This window comes from Oncorhynchus masou, chromosome 30, assembly GCF_036934945.1.
Source record: "Oncorhynchus masou masou isolate Uvic2021 chromosome 30, UVic_Omas_1.1, whole genome shotgun sequence".
In the NCBI taxonomy this organism is placed as follows: domain Eukaryota; kingdom Metazoa; phylum Chordata; class Actinopteri; order Salmoniformes; family Salmonidae; genus Oncorhynchus; species Oncorhynchus masou.
Window position 1 is genome coordinate 37053046 of NC_088241.1, and position 17471 is coordinate 37070516.

The 17471-nt window shown below is 41.7% G+C and overlaps 1 pseudogene; it reads left to right on the forward strand.

Annotated features, from left to right (window-relative positions):
• The first annotated feature begins 8833 nt into the window (after positions 1-8833).
• Positions 8834-17471, forward strand: part of LOC135522600 (dnaJ homolog subfamily B member 6-like) — a 57598-nt pseudogene continuing 48960 nt past the window's right edge.

Here is a 17471-nt window from a genome sequence, read left to right on the forward strand (position 1 = left end):
CGGCTAGATAGAACAGCACACTCCGGTAAAACGAGGTGGGAAGGTCTGTGCATATTTGTAAACAACAGCTGGTGCACGAAATCTAAAGAAGTCTCTAGATTTTGCTCGCCTGAATTTGAGTATCTTATGATAAACTGCAGACCACACTATTTGCTAAGAGAGTTTTCATCTATACTTTTCGTGGTTGTTGATTTACCACCACAGACGAAAGCTGGCATTAAGGCCGCACTCAGTCAGCTGTATAAGGATATAAGCAAACCGGAAACCGCTCAACCAGAGGCGGCGCTCCTAGTGGCCGGAGACACATGTACTCCACATACAGAGACGTGTACAAAGCTCTCCCTCGCCCTCCATTTGGTAAATCTGACCACAATTCTATCCTCCTGATTCCTGGTTACAAGCAAAAAATAAAGCAGGAAGCACGAGTGACTCGGTCAGATGAAGCAGATGCTAAACTACAGGACAGTTTTGCTATCACAGACTGGAACATGTTCTGGGATTCTTCCGATGGCATTGAGGAGTACACCACATCAGTCACTGGCTTTATCAATAAGTGCATTGAGAACGTCGTCCCCACAGTGACTGTACGTACATACTCCAACCAGAAGCCATGGATTACAGGCAATTTTTGCACTGAGCTAAAGGGTAGAGCTGCTGCTTTCAAGGTATGGGACTCTAACCCGGAAGCTTATAAGAAATCCTGTAATGCCCTCTGACGAACCATCAAACAGGCAAAGCGCCAGTACAGGGCTAATATTGAATCGTACTACACCGGCTCAGATGCTTGTCTTATGTGGCAGGGCTTGCAAACTATTACAGACTACAAAGGGAAGCACAGTCGCGAGCTGCCCATTGACACGTGTCTACTAGACGAGCTAAATAACTTCTATGCTCGCTTCGAGGCAAGCAACACTGAGGCATGCATGAGAGCATCAGCTGTTCTGGACGACTGTGTGATCACGCTCTCCGTAGCCGACTTGAGTAAGACATTTAAACAGGTCAGCATTCAGAAGGCCATGGGGCCAGACGGAATACCAGGACGTGTGCTGCGGGCATGTGCTGACCAACTGGCAGGTTGGTTTGACATGTTCAACATGTCCTTGATTGAGTCTGCAATACCAACATGTTTCAGGCAGACCACCATAGTCCCTGTGCCCAAGAACACTGAGGCAACCTGCCTAAATGACTACAGCCCCGTAACACTCACGTCCGTAGCCTTGCAGTGCTTTGAAAGGGTGGTAATCGCTCACATCAACATCATTATCCCAGAAACCCTAGACCCACTCCAATTTTCATACCGCCCAAACAGATCCACAGATGATGCAATCTCTATTTTACTCCACACTGCACTTTCCCACCTGGACAACAGGAACACCTACATAAGAATGTTATTCATTGACTACAGCTCAACGTTAAACACCATAGTACCCTCAAAGCTCATCACTAAGCTAAGGATTCTGGGACTAAACACCTCCCTCTGCAACTGGACTTCCTGACGGGCCGCCCCCAAGTGGTGAGGGTAGGTAGCAACACATCTGCCACGCTGATCCTCAACACTGGAGCCCCTCAGGAGTGCGTGCTCAGTCCCCTCCTGTACTCCCTGTTCACCCACAACTGCATGGCCAGGCAAGACTCCCAACACCATCATTAAGTTTGCAGACGACAAAACAGTGGTAGGCCCGATCACAGACAACGACGAGACATTCTATAGGGAGGAGGTCAGAGACCTGGCTGGGTAGTGCCAGAATACCAACCCATCCCTCAACGTAACCAAGACTAAGGAATGATTGTGGACTACAGAAAAAGGAGGACCGAGAACTCCCCCATTCTCATTGACGGGGCTGTAGTGGAGCAGGATGAGAGCTTCAAGTTCCTTGGTGTCCACATCACCAACAAACTAGAATGGTCCAAACACCCCAAGACAGTCGTGAAGAGGGCACGACCAAGCCTCTTCCCCCTCAGGAAACTAAAAAGATTTGTCATGGGTCTTCAGATCGTCATAAGGTTCTACAGCTGCAACATTGAGAGCATCCTGACTAGAGGTCGAACGATTATGATTTTTTCAATGCCAATACCGATACCGATTATTGGAGGACCAAAAAAGCCGATCCCAAGCAATCGGACAATTTTTTTTAATGTATTTGTAATAATGACAATTACAACAATACTGAATGAACACATATTTTGACTTAATATAATACATCAATAAAATCTATTTAGCCTCAAGTAAATAATGAAACATGTTCTGTTGACATTTGGTTTAAATAATGCAAAAACAAAGTGTTGGAGAAGAAAGTAAAAGTGCAATATGTTCCATGTAAAATATGTGCCATGTAAGAAAGCTAACGTTTCAGTTCCTTGCTCAGAACATGAGATCATATGAAAGCTAGTGGTTCCTGTTAACATAAGTCTTCAATATTCCCAGGTAAGAAGTTTTAGGTTGTAGTTATTATAGGAATTATAGGACTATTTCCCTCTATACCATTTGTATTTAATTAACCGTTGACTATTGGATGTTCTTACAGTCATTTTAGTATTGCCAGTGTAACAGTATAGCTTCCATCCCTCTCCTCGCTCCTCCCTGGGCTCGAACCAGCAACACAATGACAACAGCCACCACATCGAAGCAGCGTTACCCATGCAGAGCAAGGGAAACGACCACCCCAAGGCTCAGAGCGAGTAGTGCACGCTAACTAGCCAGCCATTTCACTTCGGTTACACCAGCCTCATCTCGGGAGTTGATAGGCTTGAAGTCATAAACAGCGCAATGCTTGACGCACACCGAAGAGCTGCTGGTAAAATACACCAGAGTGCTGTTTGAATGAATGTTTACGTGCCTGCTTCTGCCTACCACCGCTCAGTCAGATACTTAGATAATTGTATGCTTGTATGCTCAGTCAGATTATATGCAACGCAGGACACGCTAGATAATATCTAATAATATCATCAACCATGTGTAGTTAACTAGTGATTATGATTGATTGTTTTTTATAAGATAAGTTTAATGCTAGCTAGCAACTTACCTTGGTTTACTGCATTTGCGTAACAGGCAGTCTCCTTGTGTAGTGCAACGAGAGAGACGCAGGTTGTTATTGCGTTGGACTAGTTAACTGTAAGGTTGCAAGGTTGGATCCCCCGAGCTGACAAGGTAAAAATCTGTCGTCCATAACGAGGCAGTTAACCCACCGTTTCTAGGCCGTCACTGAAAATAAGAATGAGTTCTTAACTGACTTGCCAAGTTAAATAAAGACGCACCCAAAAATACAGATTTCCGATTGTTATGAAAACTTGAAATCGGTCCTAATTAATCGGTAGTCCTCTTATCCTGACTGGTTGCATCACTGTCTGGTACGGCAACTAATTGGCCTCCGACCGCAAGGCACTACAGAGGGTACATCACAGCCCAGTACATCACTGGGGCTAAGCTGCCTGCCATCCAGGACCTCTACAACAGGCGGTGTCAGTCATAGACTGTTCTCACTACTACCACATTCCTGAACAGGTAATCAAATGTCTATCGGGACTATTTGCATTGTGTGTGTCCCCCAACCCCTCTTATGCTGTTGCTACTCTCTGTATATCATATATGCAGTCACTTTAACCATGCCTACATGTACATACTACCTCAATTAGCCTGACTAACCGGTGCCTGAATATAGCCTCGCTACTGTTATCGCCTTGCTACTGTTATTTTTCACTGTCTTTGTTACTGTTGTTTTTATTTATCTATTTTTCACCCAATACTTGTTTTTACTTAAAAATTGCACTGTTGGTTAGAGCCTGTAATAAGCATTTATTCGGTGCATGTGACAAAAACTTTGATTTGATTTTCAACGCAGCATTAGGTCACGTGTATAACAACGTCATCGGTTCTCACGCGTGTCTCGCACTGAACTGCGCATGTGCTTGTAAAAGTTGATTTTGACGAAAATAACATGGCGTAATAACATGTTAGACTATTTAAGACATTGTTTCGAACCTAGGTTGTGCCTTTAAATTTCGATACAATTAACAACTAAGGAAGAATCAGCAGTTTGGAATTAATTATATGTAGGCGTACCAATTTCTTCTTGAAATATAACTTATAAATTCCTCATGAGCTTAGTTCAACTGTCATTTTACTCCAATGTTTGTAGACAAAGTAAATGTAAACAAACACTATATTGCCTCAAACATTGATGGGATTCGATTAAGCTTCCCCGGTTTAAACGGGCTATGTGGTTCGGACGTCATTATAAATACGAATTTGTTCTTAACTGACTTGCCTGTTTTCCACAAAATATATGTTCAAATTCAGTGGTGTTAAGTACTTTAAAGTATTTATACTTAAGTACTTTAAAGTACTACTTAAGTAATTTTGGGGGGTGTCTGTACTTTACTTTTTCTATTTTTGACTACTTTTACTTCACTACATTCCTAATGAAAATAATGCACTTTTTTACCCCATACATTTTCCTTGACACCCAAAAGTACTCCTTACATTTTGAATGCTAAGTAGGACAGGAAAGTGGTCCAATTCACACACTTATCAACAGAACATCTTTCGTTGTCCCTACTGCCTCTGATCTGGCGAACACACTAAACCACATGCTTCTTTTGTAAATTGTTGGAATGTTGGTTGCGTGCCTCTGACTATCCGTAAATAAATAAAAAAACAAAATGGTGCCATCTGCTGAACAATTCATAAACATCGCCAATGGACAATTTACATTGACACCCCTTGTACACTGCTGCTACTTGCTGTTTGTTTGTCACTTCGCTCCCACCTACAGGTACAGATTACCTCAACTAGCCTGTATCCCTGCACACTGACTCGGTACCGGTGCCTCCTGTATGTAAACTCGTTATTGTTCTTATTATGTTACTTTTTATTTTAGCCTACTTGGTAAATATTTTGAGAATGTTTTTTTGCTATTGGAACCAAGATTTAAAAATAACTGATGTTGCCACAAGATGGAGGGAAAATTGGTGCATAACTAACGAAATAAAATTATGCTAAATCCAGTATAAACTAGTGTATAGCATTTATTTTACAAGAGACAAAATTAACACCCTTACAGCACAAAGGCAGAGTCATGTTTTAAACGCTGTAAACACAATAGAAAAATAAAATGCCATGTCTTATTTAATTAAATATTGAAATAGCACGGGCGACCGAGAACCAAATTGATCAAATGTTTAAGGCCTAATTGACAAACAATAATGCAGACACTAGGGATGTGGGTGAGCATGCGGCCCTGGGCAGATGAGATCTAGTCATTGTTTGTGTGCGTCTGTAAATTGTTGTTCATATGTATAGGCTAGTATATGGAGTAAAAAAAGCTTAGATTCACAGCTATCCATCAGTCACATTTTCGGATTGTTCTGGTCAACAGAACTACACCGAACAGAAATATAAACGCAAAATGCAACAACTTCAACATTTTTACTGCATTACAGTTCATATATAAGGAAATCAGTCAATTTAAATAAATACATTAGGCCCCAATCTATGGTTTTCACATGACTGGGAATACAGATATGCACCTGTTGGTCCCAGATACCTTTTTAAAAAGGTAGTGGTGTAACGGATGTGAAACGGCTAGCTTAGTTAGCGGTTCGCGCTAAATAGCGTTTCAATCGGTGACGTCACCGAAGATAAATTATCAAGAGAAGTTATAAATAAAACATATCGGTGGTCATCGGCTATGGGACAAACATTACACAACAAGTTGGAACTCGCAAATTCGACAATGAGTGATTTGGAAGGAATCAGTGGCTAACTGAGAGCATTGCAAAGCAATCACTAGTCTGCTATTCAGTGGAGTGGATGTGTGGTCCAAGTCTGGGTTTAAGGGTCTCTGTTCCAATCATAAAAGCATAAACATTCAACATTGGCCATACTGTCAATCCAGTATGACTTCGGATGCTTTCAAAACAACTGGAAACTTCATTGAATTCAGGACAACTGGGAACTCTGAACAAAAACTAGCTCCGACTGGGAAAATACGTTTTGAACAGTCATCCAACTCGAAATTCAAAGTCAGGAACTTTGGCCTCTTTCTAAAGCACCAACCTGAAGATCACTAACGTCATGATTAAACCTTGTTTTTTTTTATGAGTTCCCAGTTGTCTTGAAAACACCATAAATCCAGAGAATGCCAGACTTTGATGACAAAATTTTCCCGCAAAGGACTGCCGCCCCACTTTCCTGTTCAAGTGAGCACAGCACAACAAGGTGAGTCCAAAAATGTATTGTATGGTGCTGCATACAGTTGAAATCGGAAGTTTACATACACCTTAGCCAAATACATTTAAACTCAGTTTTTCCACAATTTCTGACATGTAATCCTAGTAAAGATTCCCTGTTTCAGGTCAATTAGGATCACAATTTAATTTTAAGAATGTGAAATGTCTGAATAATAGTAGAGAAAATGATTTCTTTCAGCTTTTATTTCTTTCAGAAGTTTACATACACTGAATTAGTATTTGGTAGCATTGCTTTAAATTGTTTAACTTGGTTCAACCATTTCGGGTAACCTTCCACAAGCTTCCCACAATATGTTGGGTGAATTTTGGCCCATTCCTCCTGACAGAGCTGGTGTAACTGAGTCAGGTTTGTAGGCCTCCTTGCTCGCACATGCTTTTTCAGTTCTGCCCACAATTTTTCTATAGGATTGAGGTCAGGGTTTTGTGATGGCCACTCCAATACCTTGACTTTGTTGTCCTTAAGCCATTTTGCCACAACTTTGGAAGTATGCTTGGAGTCATTATCCATTTGGAAGATCCATTTGCGACCAAGCTTTAACTTCCTGCCTGATGTCTTGAGATGTTGCTTCAATATATCCACATAATTTCCCCTGCCTATGAAGCCATCTATTTTGTGAAGTGCACCAGTCCTTCCTGCAGCAAAGCACCCCCACAACACGATGCTGCCACCCCCGTGCTTCACGGTAGGGATTGTGTTCAATTTGTAAGTCGCTCTGGATAAGAGCGTCTGCTAAATGACTTAAATGTAATGTAAATGTGTTCTTTGGCTTGCAAGCCTCCCCTTTTTCCTACTAACTATGGTCATTATGGCCAAACAGTTCTATTTCAATTTCAACAGACCAGAGGATATTTCTCCAAAAAGTACAATCTTTGTCCCTGTGTGCAGTTGCAAACCGTAGTCTGGCTTTTTTTATGGCGGTTTTCGAGCAGTGGCTTCTTCCTTGCTGAGCGGCCTTTCAGGTTATGTCGATATAGGACTTGTTTTAATGTGGATATAGATACTTTTGTACCTGTTTCCTCCAGCATCTTCACAAGGTCCTTTGCTGTTGTTCTGGGATTGATTTGCACTTTTCGCACCAAAGTACGTTCATCTCTAGGAGACAGAACGCGTCTCCTTCCTGAGCAGTATGCCAGCTGTGTGGTCCCATGATGTTTATACTTGCGTACTATTGTTTGTACAGATTAACTTTGTACCTTCAGGTGTTTGGAAATTGCTCCCAAGGATGAACCAGACTTGTGGAGGTCTCTAGAGGCACTGAGTTTGAAGGTAGGCCTTGAAATACATCCACAGGTACACCTCCAATTGACTAAAATGATGTCAATTAGCCTATCAGAAGCTTCTAAAGCCATGACATCATTTTCTGGAATTTTCCAAGCTGTTTACAGGCACAGTCAACTTAGTATATGTAAACTTCTGACCCACTGGAATTGTGATACAGTGAATTATAAGTGAAATAATCTGTCTGTAAACAATTGCTGGAAAAATTACTTGTGTAATGCACAAAGTAGATGTCCTAACCGACTTGACAAAACTATAGTTTGTTAACAAGACATTTGTGGAGTGGTTGAAAAACAAGTTTTAATGACTCCAACCTAACTGTATGTAAACTTCCGACTTCAACTGTAAATGATGTAATATGCCAGGAAGGTATGTATACTGTAGCTAAGAAAATAAAAGTGAATGTTGTGTAGTAAGCTGTTAGTAGCCCATGTGCCTCACCCTAATAATTTGGTCCCTTTTCCCCTCATAATTTAGCCTACTGTTCTGACCAGGTGGTGCACAAGCAGCCTGGAGTCTGTTTTAGAGAAATTTCATCATTGAATATTGTAAGAACTTTCATTGTCTGCTTATGTGCACCTTTCTTTAACCTACAGTTCGGACTTGGTGTACAAAGACAATACTGTAAGAACGGCACATGTTATTAATTCTGTCACTGTGCATTTCAAAAGTGCTAAACAAATAGTTGTATAGACTACATCTGTCCTAGCTTGTTCATTAATATCTTAATCGAAATTACGGATTGCCTTTTATGCGCTCGTTCCCTTTTGCCATAGTTTGTACATCTCAATTGTCAGTAAAAACCACATTTGTTTATTAAGCAAGTCAGCCAAATCAGCTATGTTTAAAAAAAAAGGCAGTAAGTAAATGAGCCCGAATGAACTGTTTCGCTGCCAGACAAGGTTTCACTGATAGCCAGGTGTAACAGTGTTGGGACTGCTGTTGGAACAGCTTTATGTAGGCCCTAACAGTTTGTGGGCACCGTTTGTCAACGTTATATTCCAATTAATGTATTGTTTAGTGTTGTGTTGTGGCTTTGCTGGCATGCATGTACACAAAAATTGGTGAGTTTTCCCCTCCAAGATATACTTGCTAAAATCGCCACTTACAATAACCCAATACTTTCGAATTCATTCATAGGCTACACTTCTAACGTGGAAACACTAAACAGTGTTGAGTAATCAACCTTCGTGCAAATTGGCAATTCTCCATTCCCAACTGTTCCCAACATTGTTCCCGACCCCTTCGGTCTGATGCAGGAAGTGACAGTGGTATTCACAAACACATGTACGCAGAGCGCGTCAGTTGCAGCTCATATAGGCATACGGATGTTTTACAGTCAGAGTTCACGAGACTATCAATGTGTGTATGAGAACGGAAAAAGCGTGTAGGAGTTGTTCAGTTCAAACGCTAATGAGGTAGCCCAAGCATAAGCATAATTTCTGTACACGCACAGTTTACAACCATAGAGGGATCACTAAAACATAACCCAGTGGATTGGGAGTCACATAGGTCAGTAAACGAAGACACGGGCACATTTCCTCGGCTGGTGTGGAAGGTGAGAGCATTTTCTCTCTTTATTGCTATCATATTTATCTCACTTTTGACATGAATGCTGTCGTGGGGTGATTATACATTTGGGTTCATTTTGTCAGCGTTAAAAATCCACCTGGCATTTCGCTACTGTCAGCGTCGAGAGCCTGAGATACGCGTAATGCGTTTCAATGTCTCAACCTGGAGAGCGGCGGTCACTACTATAAGTGTCGTATGAGTTATTGCCATGCATTCGCAATGTGTGTCAACTTAGTTCAATGTATTCACAGTTCCTATTGTATTTGTTTATTTGTCAGTGCAGCATTGGCAGCAGAAGAGAATGCAAAACTACAATGACATGCATTTGATAGAACATTTCAAGGAGGTAGTGGTGAATACGTATTATTAACACATCTAGAATGACAGGCAGAACGAATGAGAAACATAATCGTCAATACTTAACAAACGCCATTATAATCCACTAAAGGCTGTTAGTAAATATTAAGCATAAAGTATTTTACTATATGCAATGATGTATAGGTGATGCTTTCCTCATCAGTAGAGCACAGTAACGGGTAATTCTGTCATTCAATTACCACCTCAATTTACGTATAACCCAAGCTCTGTTGGTTTTAAGTGATCTTGAACTTTCTGGAACTTACTAGAACTGAAGAGTAGTGATATTTATATTGCTCCCCCTAGTGAAGGTATCCTCACATGTGCTGTTCTAGAGAATTTCTTATTTTCAATTTCTGTTACATAGGTTTTGCCATCACTGCAAACTAACAGTTTGAGGCAAGGCTTATAGCAGATCTTCCCAGAATGTATAGGTTTTTAATGTCTGTTTCACTTAAACTGGGAAGCTCACAGAGGGCATTTTTACTTTCTAACAGTAGTGACAAGTTACTTTGATTAAGTGATAAAACAGTCATTCATTTACAGTCTACTCTGTGATATTTGAGTTCTCTGTTAACATGTCGTCTGGTTGTTAACTTTTGGGCTACTTAGTTTTACTTTTGGTCACATAACACTTTCAAAATGTCACATACCTCACCTAAACACTCTCATAAGCAATACTTCTAAGAGTAAACTCTCTGAAAGAGAGCACGGCTAAGCTCAAAACGTTATAATAAGGCTTTAAAGGGATAATCTGGTATTCAAACAACAACAAAGTCCGCACCCCGACGCTTTTTTGGCGAGGGGATGATGCTGGAGAAATGTAACCGCTCTCAAATGTATAGACAAAGCTATGAAGGCCCAGTCCTGGCAATTCTGCAATGTATAGACAAAGCCATGAAGGCCCAGTCCTGGCAATTCTGCAATGTATAGACAAAGCCATGAAGGCCCAGTCCTGGCAATTCTGCCGCCCCAGGCAAGGCAAAAAAAAGGAACGCTGCAAAACTAGAATAGTGTAGTTTACACTGTCATTCCGCAATGACATGTGTAGGCCTACTGTTTATTCACACCAAATTGGTTTGGAATGTTTTTTTTTCTCTTCCGAACCCTGGTTCGATTTCCCCCTTAGTTCGTTTGGACTGGTGTGAACACTATCCACACTCACCAAACACAGGAAAAGAACCAGAGGCATGCAGTATTATTGGTTGTTTGACTGCGAGCATTTGATGAAATTCACGCAGCACTATAACTTTATATCCGAAGCGTTGAGTGAGTAACAGCGTATTTATGAGCACATCCAATGCAAATTAGGGTAGACGGGGGCAATACTGGGGTTATGCAGATTATAGCCTATTCACGTTGCAGTTAGTGGCTAGTACTTTGTTTCCTTCTGCATGTTGTAAGACCAAAGCGAAAGTATTATGAAGTTTGGGACAAGTTATGCATCTTGATCATCATAGATGGCTTTGATGTGAGCATGTTTCTATAATAAACACATTACCTGTATTAACACGTTGTTTTGTTTAGGTTTTGAGTTAATTTGACATTTGGCAATATGAAACCAAACTGACCAAATTTGCCTATTAGCAATGAGAATCCATGTGTTTACACAGCGGGAAATGAAGATGCATTTTCTCCCCGCTATGATGCAGCTCGTCAAAAAAAATTGAGGCATACAAACTTGTTATCACTGATTATCATAACAATTTAGCCCACGGGGTGAAACTCAAGGACCGCAGTTGTGAGTAGCCTGATTTTCCATTCCTTATTGTCCATTTTACTTTCACCTGTTTTTAGGATATGGTCATGTCATATTCACATCAAAACACTTTTTTGTTGTTGTTGACTGAGTGCCAGGTTAAGGTAAATTCACACACTGTGGTGATAGAGGATACAGAGCCTAGCTAGGTGTTTCAATGTCGTTTTTTTTCACCAAAGAGGCGGCTCCTTGTTATACGCGCCGGCATTCGGCATATCGTTCCTTCCACAGACGTTGGGTCAGTGTTGTCGCTTGGTTCCTTGATTCCGATCTATAGGCTATTCATCAAAGTAGCCTATTTTGCATTGATGGCCAACTATAATCTCAGCGACTGTTCAAACAGTAAACCAAACAACAAGAATCCACCCCAAAAGGTATTTTGTTTAGAAGTAATAACTAGTGGTTCCAGGCTATTGTGAAATGGGAGAACCTTCTCTAGCCAATGTGCTTTTTTCTTCTCTGTGACCAAAACATGACGTTCTATTTTTAGCTGAAATGGAAATTAATACACAAGCAGCACATCAAACTGGAGTAAGGTTTAGGTTACACCGGCAAGTATAAGAATATTTGCCAGTGCATATTTAAAAAAATTATAAATCTGATTATTTCACATGGAGATGTGGTAAGCTAAAAAGGCTTTTTATCCAGGCTAAAGCCAGCTAGCCAGGCTACCAGCTAGCTACTACCAGAGAGGAAGAGGCAAAGGGATAACTGGGCCCAAAATCTGTCTTCTCTAGCAGGTGTTTTATTTTTATTTATTTTATTTTTTTGCTCACCAAGCTAGGAGTTTTTTTGTGAGTTGGACCGGCAAGGATATCATGTTTTCAAAAGGTGTCCACTGCTACAAAAATCCCACTCCACCCACACACAACGGAGTGAAGCTTTTAGTAACCTTTACGCTATTTGATCCGAGAAACGTGCATGATGTAAAAAGTTCCAGTCTCATGAGGCTACAGAAAATGCCAGTCTTTCTAACATAGGCTATATGATTTATGTTAGATACTTTTTGGACGTAATGTTGGTGTAGCGCCGCAGCGTTGTCTCTCCAACAGTACCCTGGAGAGGCGCGCTGGGCATCTACAAGCTAAATATTTAGCGCCCCTGACTTTGGCAAGGTGGGTACTGCTTATCTGGGGGCGGTATCAGCATCATGCCACTGGATGAGATAAGTTGTTTTTGGGAAGAATAATGTGATGTGTTGTTGGATGTGCGTCTACGTCAGTTTAGCTCGGAAAATGCCGTACTCGTCAATCTGATGCCCTATGCGGCAGCCTAATCCTGCCCAATGGGCGGTCAGGCTCTGGAGCTATGGATGCAAGGACTGACCATCCATGAGATCAAAATGACAATTTTAACTTTTTTTTTTTTACCATTTAGTGTTTAATAACAATGGAGTAAAACAAGTATTTATATTTTGCATTCTGAAGGGGTAAGACAGTTGAACTAAGCTCATAATTCAATTATAAGTTAAATTCTTCAAGAATCAAGTCCAGAAATGGATGCAACAACCCCAAACGCCTCTTTTTAAAAGGGATCCATTGACACGAGAGGGCCACCACCTCTGACCAGCACAGGACAGGAGTCCATGAGGATGCCTGAATTCTAGTGGGCTCACAATGACTTTACAGCATGCTGCCACTAATCTGGGCATTTAAAACACTATGTTTTGCTCCCTATGTCACAGAAACCATATTCTCACTAGATGCCAGCTATACAAATCAGGTATCTTACATGCAGCCTACATACAAAAGTTATGCATGAATGAACTAAAATGTCTGATGTGTAGTTATTTGCATCCCCTACACTGCTAGACCCGACGCTTACCATCCCAGACTAATGTGAATCGAAAACAAGTTCGCTAGGCTTATTTCACCTTCATTTTACACAGAGGTAGGCAAATACTTTTTTAGGAAGAGCTAATGATAGTACTCCTCCCTAATTCTGTTGGCTAGGCTTACTTCGCTCTGTTCCCTCTAAATCTGTTTTCACTAGCTGGCAAAGACGTGAGTCATATTTTGAACCTGCCCCGAGCAATGGGAACTGTTCCAGTAGCCTACTTCTACTACCTCTCGTTTACCAAGGCATTACTGATGAGGTTTGACTTCTTCATACTGACCCTGTACACGCTCGGGTTGTATAACCGATGTTCAACGCATTTTACATCACAATGGTTATGATACAACTGATATTCTTGTGACCCAACAGTTGTGTAAAAAAAAAAGATTTGTGCAGACAAACTCTGTTCGATCACTGCTTTGTCAAGTGTGTTGTACAAAGGGTTGCACATTTTGGGGAATATTCAGAGGTGGAAACTGGCATAATAATGCCATTTAAATGTAGATGTTTTTTTTTTACCATATCATATGGAGACAAACATAAACCTTTTACCTTATCATAAGTAGACATAATTGCAAATTATTAAATCCTTCCAAATGAAAAACACTTAATAATTTAGTTATGAATTGAACTTTGATTAAATGAGTTGACTCTTCACATGGGATGATTTCATTGAACAACAAAAGAAAGGGAATAATGAATGATCCCCAATGATCCATCGCTTCTCCAAAAACATACATCTGTAAAATGATACTGTAGAAACTAAAGCTTTGCTTGTCTTCCTCTCAGGCTTCCGTGTCTTCTCCCTGGACCTCCTCAATGTCCACCTTTTGAACATCAGACTCTGAGGCCTCACGTTCACTGTCACTTTTCAACCTTTTTGAGGATGGCTTGTTGTCAGGCTCAAAAAGCCTAAAATGTTCCCGGACGGCCTCCAATTTTTCAACCTTTGTATTGGTCAGCCTGTTGCGTGCTTTGGTGTGTGTGTTCCCAAACAAGAACCAGTTGTGCTCTGAGGCGGCTGATGTTGGTGGGATTTGCAGGACGATGGAGGCAACAGGGGAAACAGCCTCAGATCCAGGAAGTCCCTTCCACCCGGTGACTGATGAGATATGTTGGCATGATTGCCATATTGCATCTCCATCCCAAAGCCCTTGCTTGGAAGTGTACTTTGCCAGACTGTCAAGAACCTTGCCCTCATCCAGGCTAAGGTGGTGAGACACGGTAGTGATGACCACCTTGAATGATCGGATATGAAAAGCCAACTGACATTTACTCCTGAGGTGCTGACTTGTTGCACCCTCTACGACCACTGTGATTTATTATTAATTTATGTATGAGCATTTGAACATCTTGGCCATGTTCTGTTATAATCTCTACCCGGCACAGCCAGAAGTGGACTGGCCACCCCTCATAGCCTGGTTCCTCTCTAGGTTTCTTCCTAGGTTCTGGCCTTTCTATGGAGTTTTTCCTAGCCACTGTGCCTCTACACCTGCATTGCTTGCTGTTTGGGGTTTTAGGCTGGGTTTCTGTACAGCACTTTGTGACATCAGCTGATATAAGAAGATTTTATTGATGACACCATAGGCCTTTTTCATCTCTGCACCAGACAGGATGCTCTTGCCAGCATACTTGGGGTCCAACATGTAACGTAAACTCACCCCATTCCATACAAATGTGCGCAAACGCGCAAACGAGGCTGCGAAGAAAACTAATGGGACTGTAGCGAATGTGTTTACTTCAACATCTGGGGTGGGAACTACGTTTCTATTCAAGCGTTGATCAACATGGTAATGGCTCTATAGTATTGGAGAAAAGTTGAAAAAACGGACCCTCCGTTACATCATGACTTGCCATGCAGTAACGTACAGCACGCATAAAGCAACATTTTTCTGTCTTACAATCTCTTTCCACCAGGTGTAGCACTTTTCTCATCGTTTAAAAACAAGAAATGGACAGTGACAGGGGTAAGGGGGGATACCTAGTCGTTTTTTGCATCATCACAGCATGCGATCATGATTCAAAGCCGTTGTTTACTTCTAAGATCACATTAGCACCGCCTTAAAAACCCGATTCAAATTCGAAACAAACATTCAAATAGGTATGTAATGACACATAATATAAACTCTTTATAGTGTTTTATTTACATTTTAGAGGTGATAAGTTGGAGAGATCGAGTGAAAAAAAGTAGTTTTCCTACATGACATCTGTCCTCACTACCACGCATTAGTTTCGCTTCCCCACCCGCCATTTTTAAAAAGACCTGATGGAGCTCATTGCCTTCTTGAATAATGCAGAGATGGACATCATGAAGGTCTCGTAATGGAATTTGTTGGAAAGGGGAGAAATTGTGCTTCACAATGGTATTGACATTACAGTTGATCTGGAAGTATTACGTTTTTTGGGCACTAAAATAAGGTCAATTGTACGGACCAAGGAGATGTACAAAAGTGAGTGAGTTTACGTTACATTGCGGCGTGTATGGACTTCAGGCAGAAGTCTTCATGCTTTTTTTAATGTATTTCAGAACTGCAGTTTCCTCTGCTTGGAGCAACAGTGAAGTGGGCAGAGCAGTATAGATTTCTTCTCTTACATCTGCAAGCTGAGTCTGAACATCAAGACAGGATGACATTGTCTCCCTCAATCTGTGCAATGGCTACTGCTATAGGTTTCAGGAGTTTCAGGCTGCTTACCACTCTCTTCCAAAATACATCATCCAGGAGGATCCTCTTGATGGGGCTGTCCATATCGGCAGACTGTGATATGGCCATTTCTTGGAAAGACTCCCTCCCCTCCAGGAGACTGTCAAACATGATGACAACACCACCCCAACGGGTGTTGCTGGGGTGCTTCAATGTGGTGCTCTTATTCTTCTCACCTTGCTTAGTGAGGTAGATTGTTGCCATAACTTGATGACCCATCACATGCCTAACCATTTCCTTGGCTCTCTTGTAGAGTGTATCAATTGTTTTCAATGCCTTGATGTCCTTGAGGAGCAGATTCAATGCATGAGCAGCACAGCCAATGGGTGTGATGTGAGGGTAGGACTCCTCCCACTTTAGACCAAGCCACCTTCATGTTCGCAGCATTGTCTGTCACCAGTGCAAATACCTTCTAGTCATTTAGGCAGGTTGCCTTAGTGTTCTTGGGCACACAGACTATAGTGGTCTGCTTGAAACATGTTGGTATTACAGACTCAATCAGGGACATGTTTAAAATATCAGTGAAGACACCTGCCAGTTGGTCAGCACATGCCCGGAGCACACGTCCTGGTAATCCGTCTGGCCCCGTGGCCTTGTGAATGTTGACCTGTTTTAAGGTCTTACTCACATCGGCTACATAGAGCGTGAAACACAGTCACCCGGAACAGCTGATGCTCTCATGCATGCCTCAGTGTTGCTTGCCTCGAAGCGAGCATAGAAGTTGCTTCCCTTTGTAGTCTGTATTAGTTTGCAAACACTGCCACATAAGACGAGCGTCGGAGCCGGTGTCTTACGATTCAGTCTTATCCCTGTATTGGTGCTTTGCCTGTTTGATGGTTCGTCGGAGGGCATAGCAGGATTTCTTATAAGCCCGCACCTTGAAAGTGGCAGCTCAACCCTTTAGCTCAGTGCGAATGTTGCCTGTAATCCATGGCTTCTGGTTGGAGTATCACTGTGGGGACGACGTCCTCGATGCACTTATTGATAAAGCCAGTGACCTATGTGGTGTACTCCTCATTGTAATCGGAAGAATCCCGGAACATGTTCCAGTCTGTGATAGCAAAACAGTCCTGTAGTTTGGCATCTGCTTCATCTGACCACTTTTTTATAGACCAAGTTACTGGTGCTCCCTGCTTTAATTTTTGCTTGTAAACCAGGAATCAGGAGGATAGAATTGTGGTCAGATTTACCAAATGGAGGGCGAGGGAGAGCTTTGCACACGTCTCTGTGTGTGGAGTACAGGTGATCTAGAATTTATTTCCCTCTGGTTGGGCATTTCACATGTTGATAGAAATGAGGTAGAATTGATGTAAATTTCCCTGCATTAAATTCTCCAGCCACTAGGAGCGCAGCCTCTGGGTGAGCGGATTCCTGTTTGCTTATTTCCTTATACAGCTGACTGAGTGCGGTTTTAGCGACAGCTTTCGTCTGTGGGGGTAAATAACCAGCCACGAAAGTATAGATGAGAACTCTCTTGGCCAAAAGTGTGGTCTACAGTTTATCATAAGATACTCTACTTCAGGCGAGCAAAATCTAGAGACTTCCTTAGTTTTTGTGCATCCGCTGTTGTTTACAAATATGCACAGACCCCCCCCCCCCTCGTCTCAGCGGATTGTGCTGTTCTATCTAGCCGGTGCAGCGTATATCCTGCTAGCTGAATATCCATGTCATCATTCAGCCACGATTTAGTGAAACATAAGATGTTACAGTTTTTCAT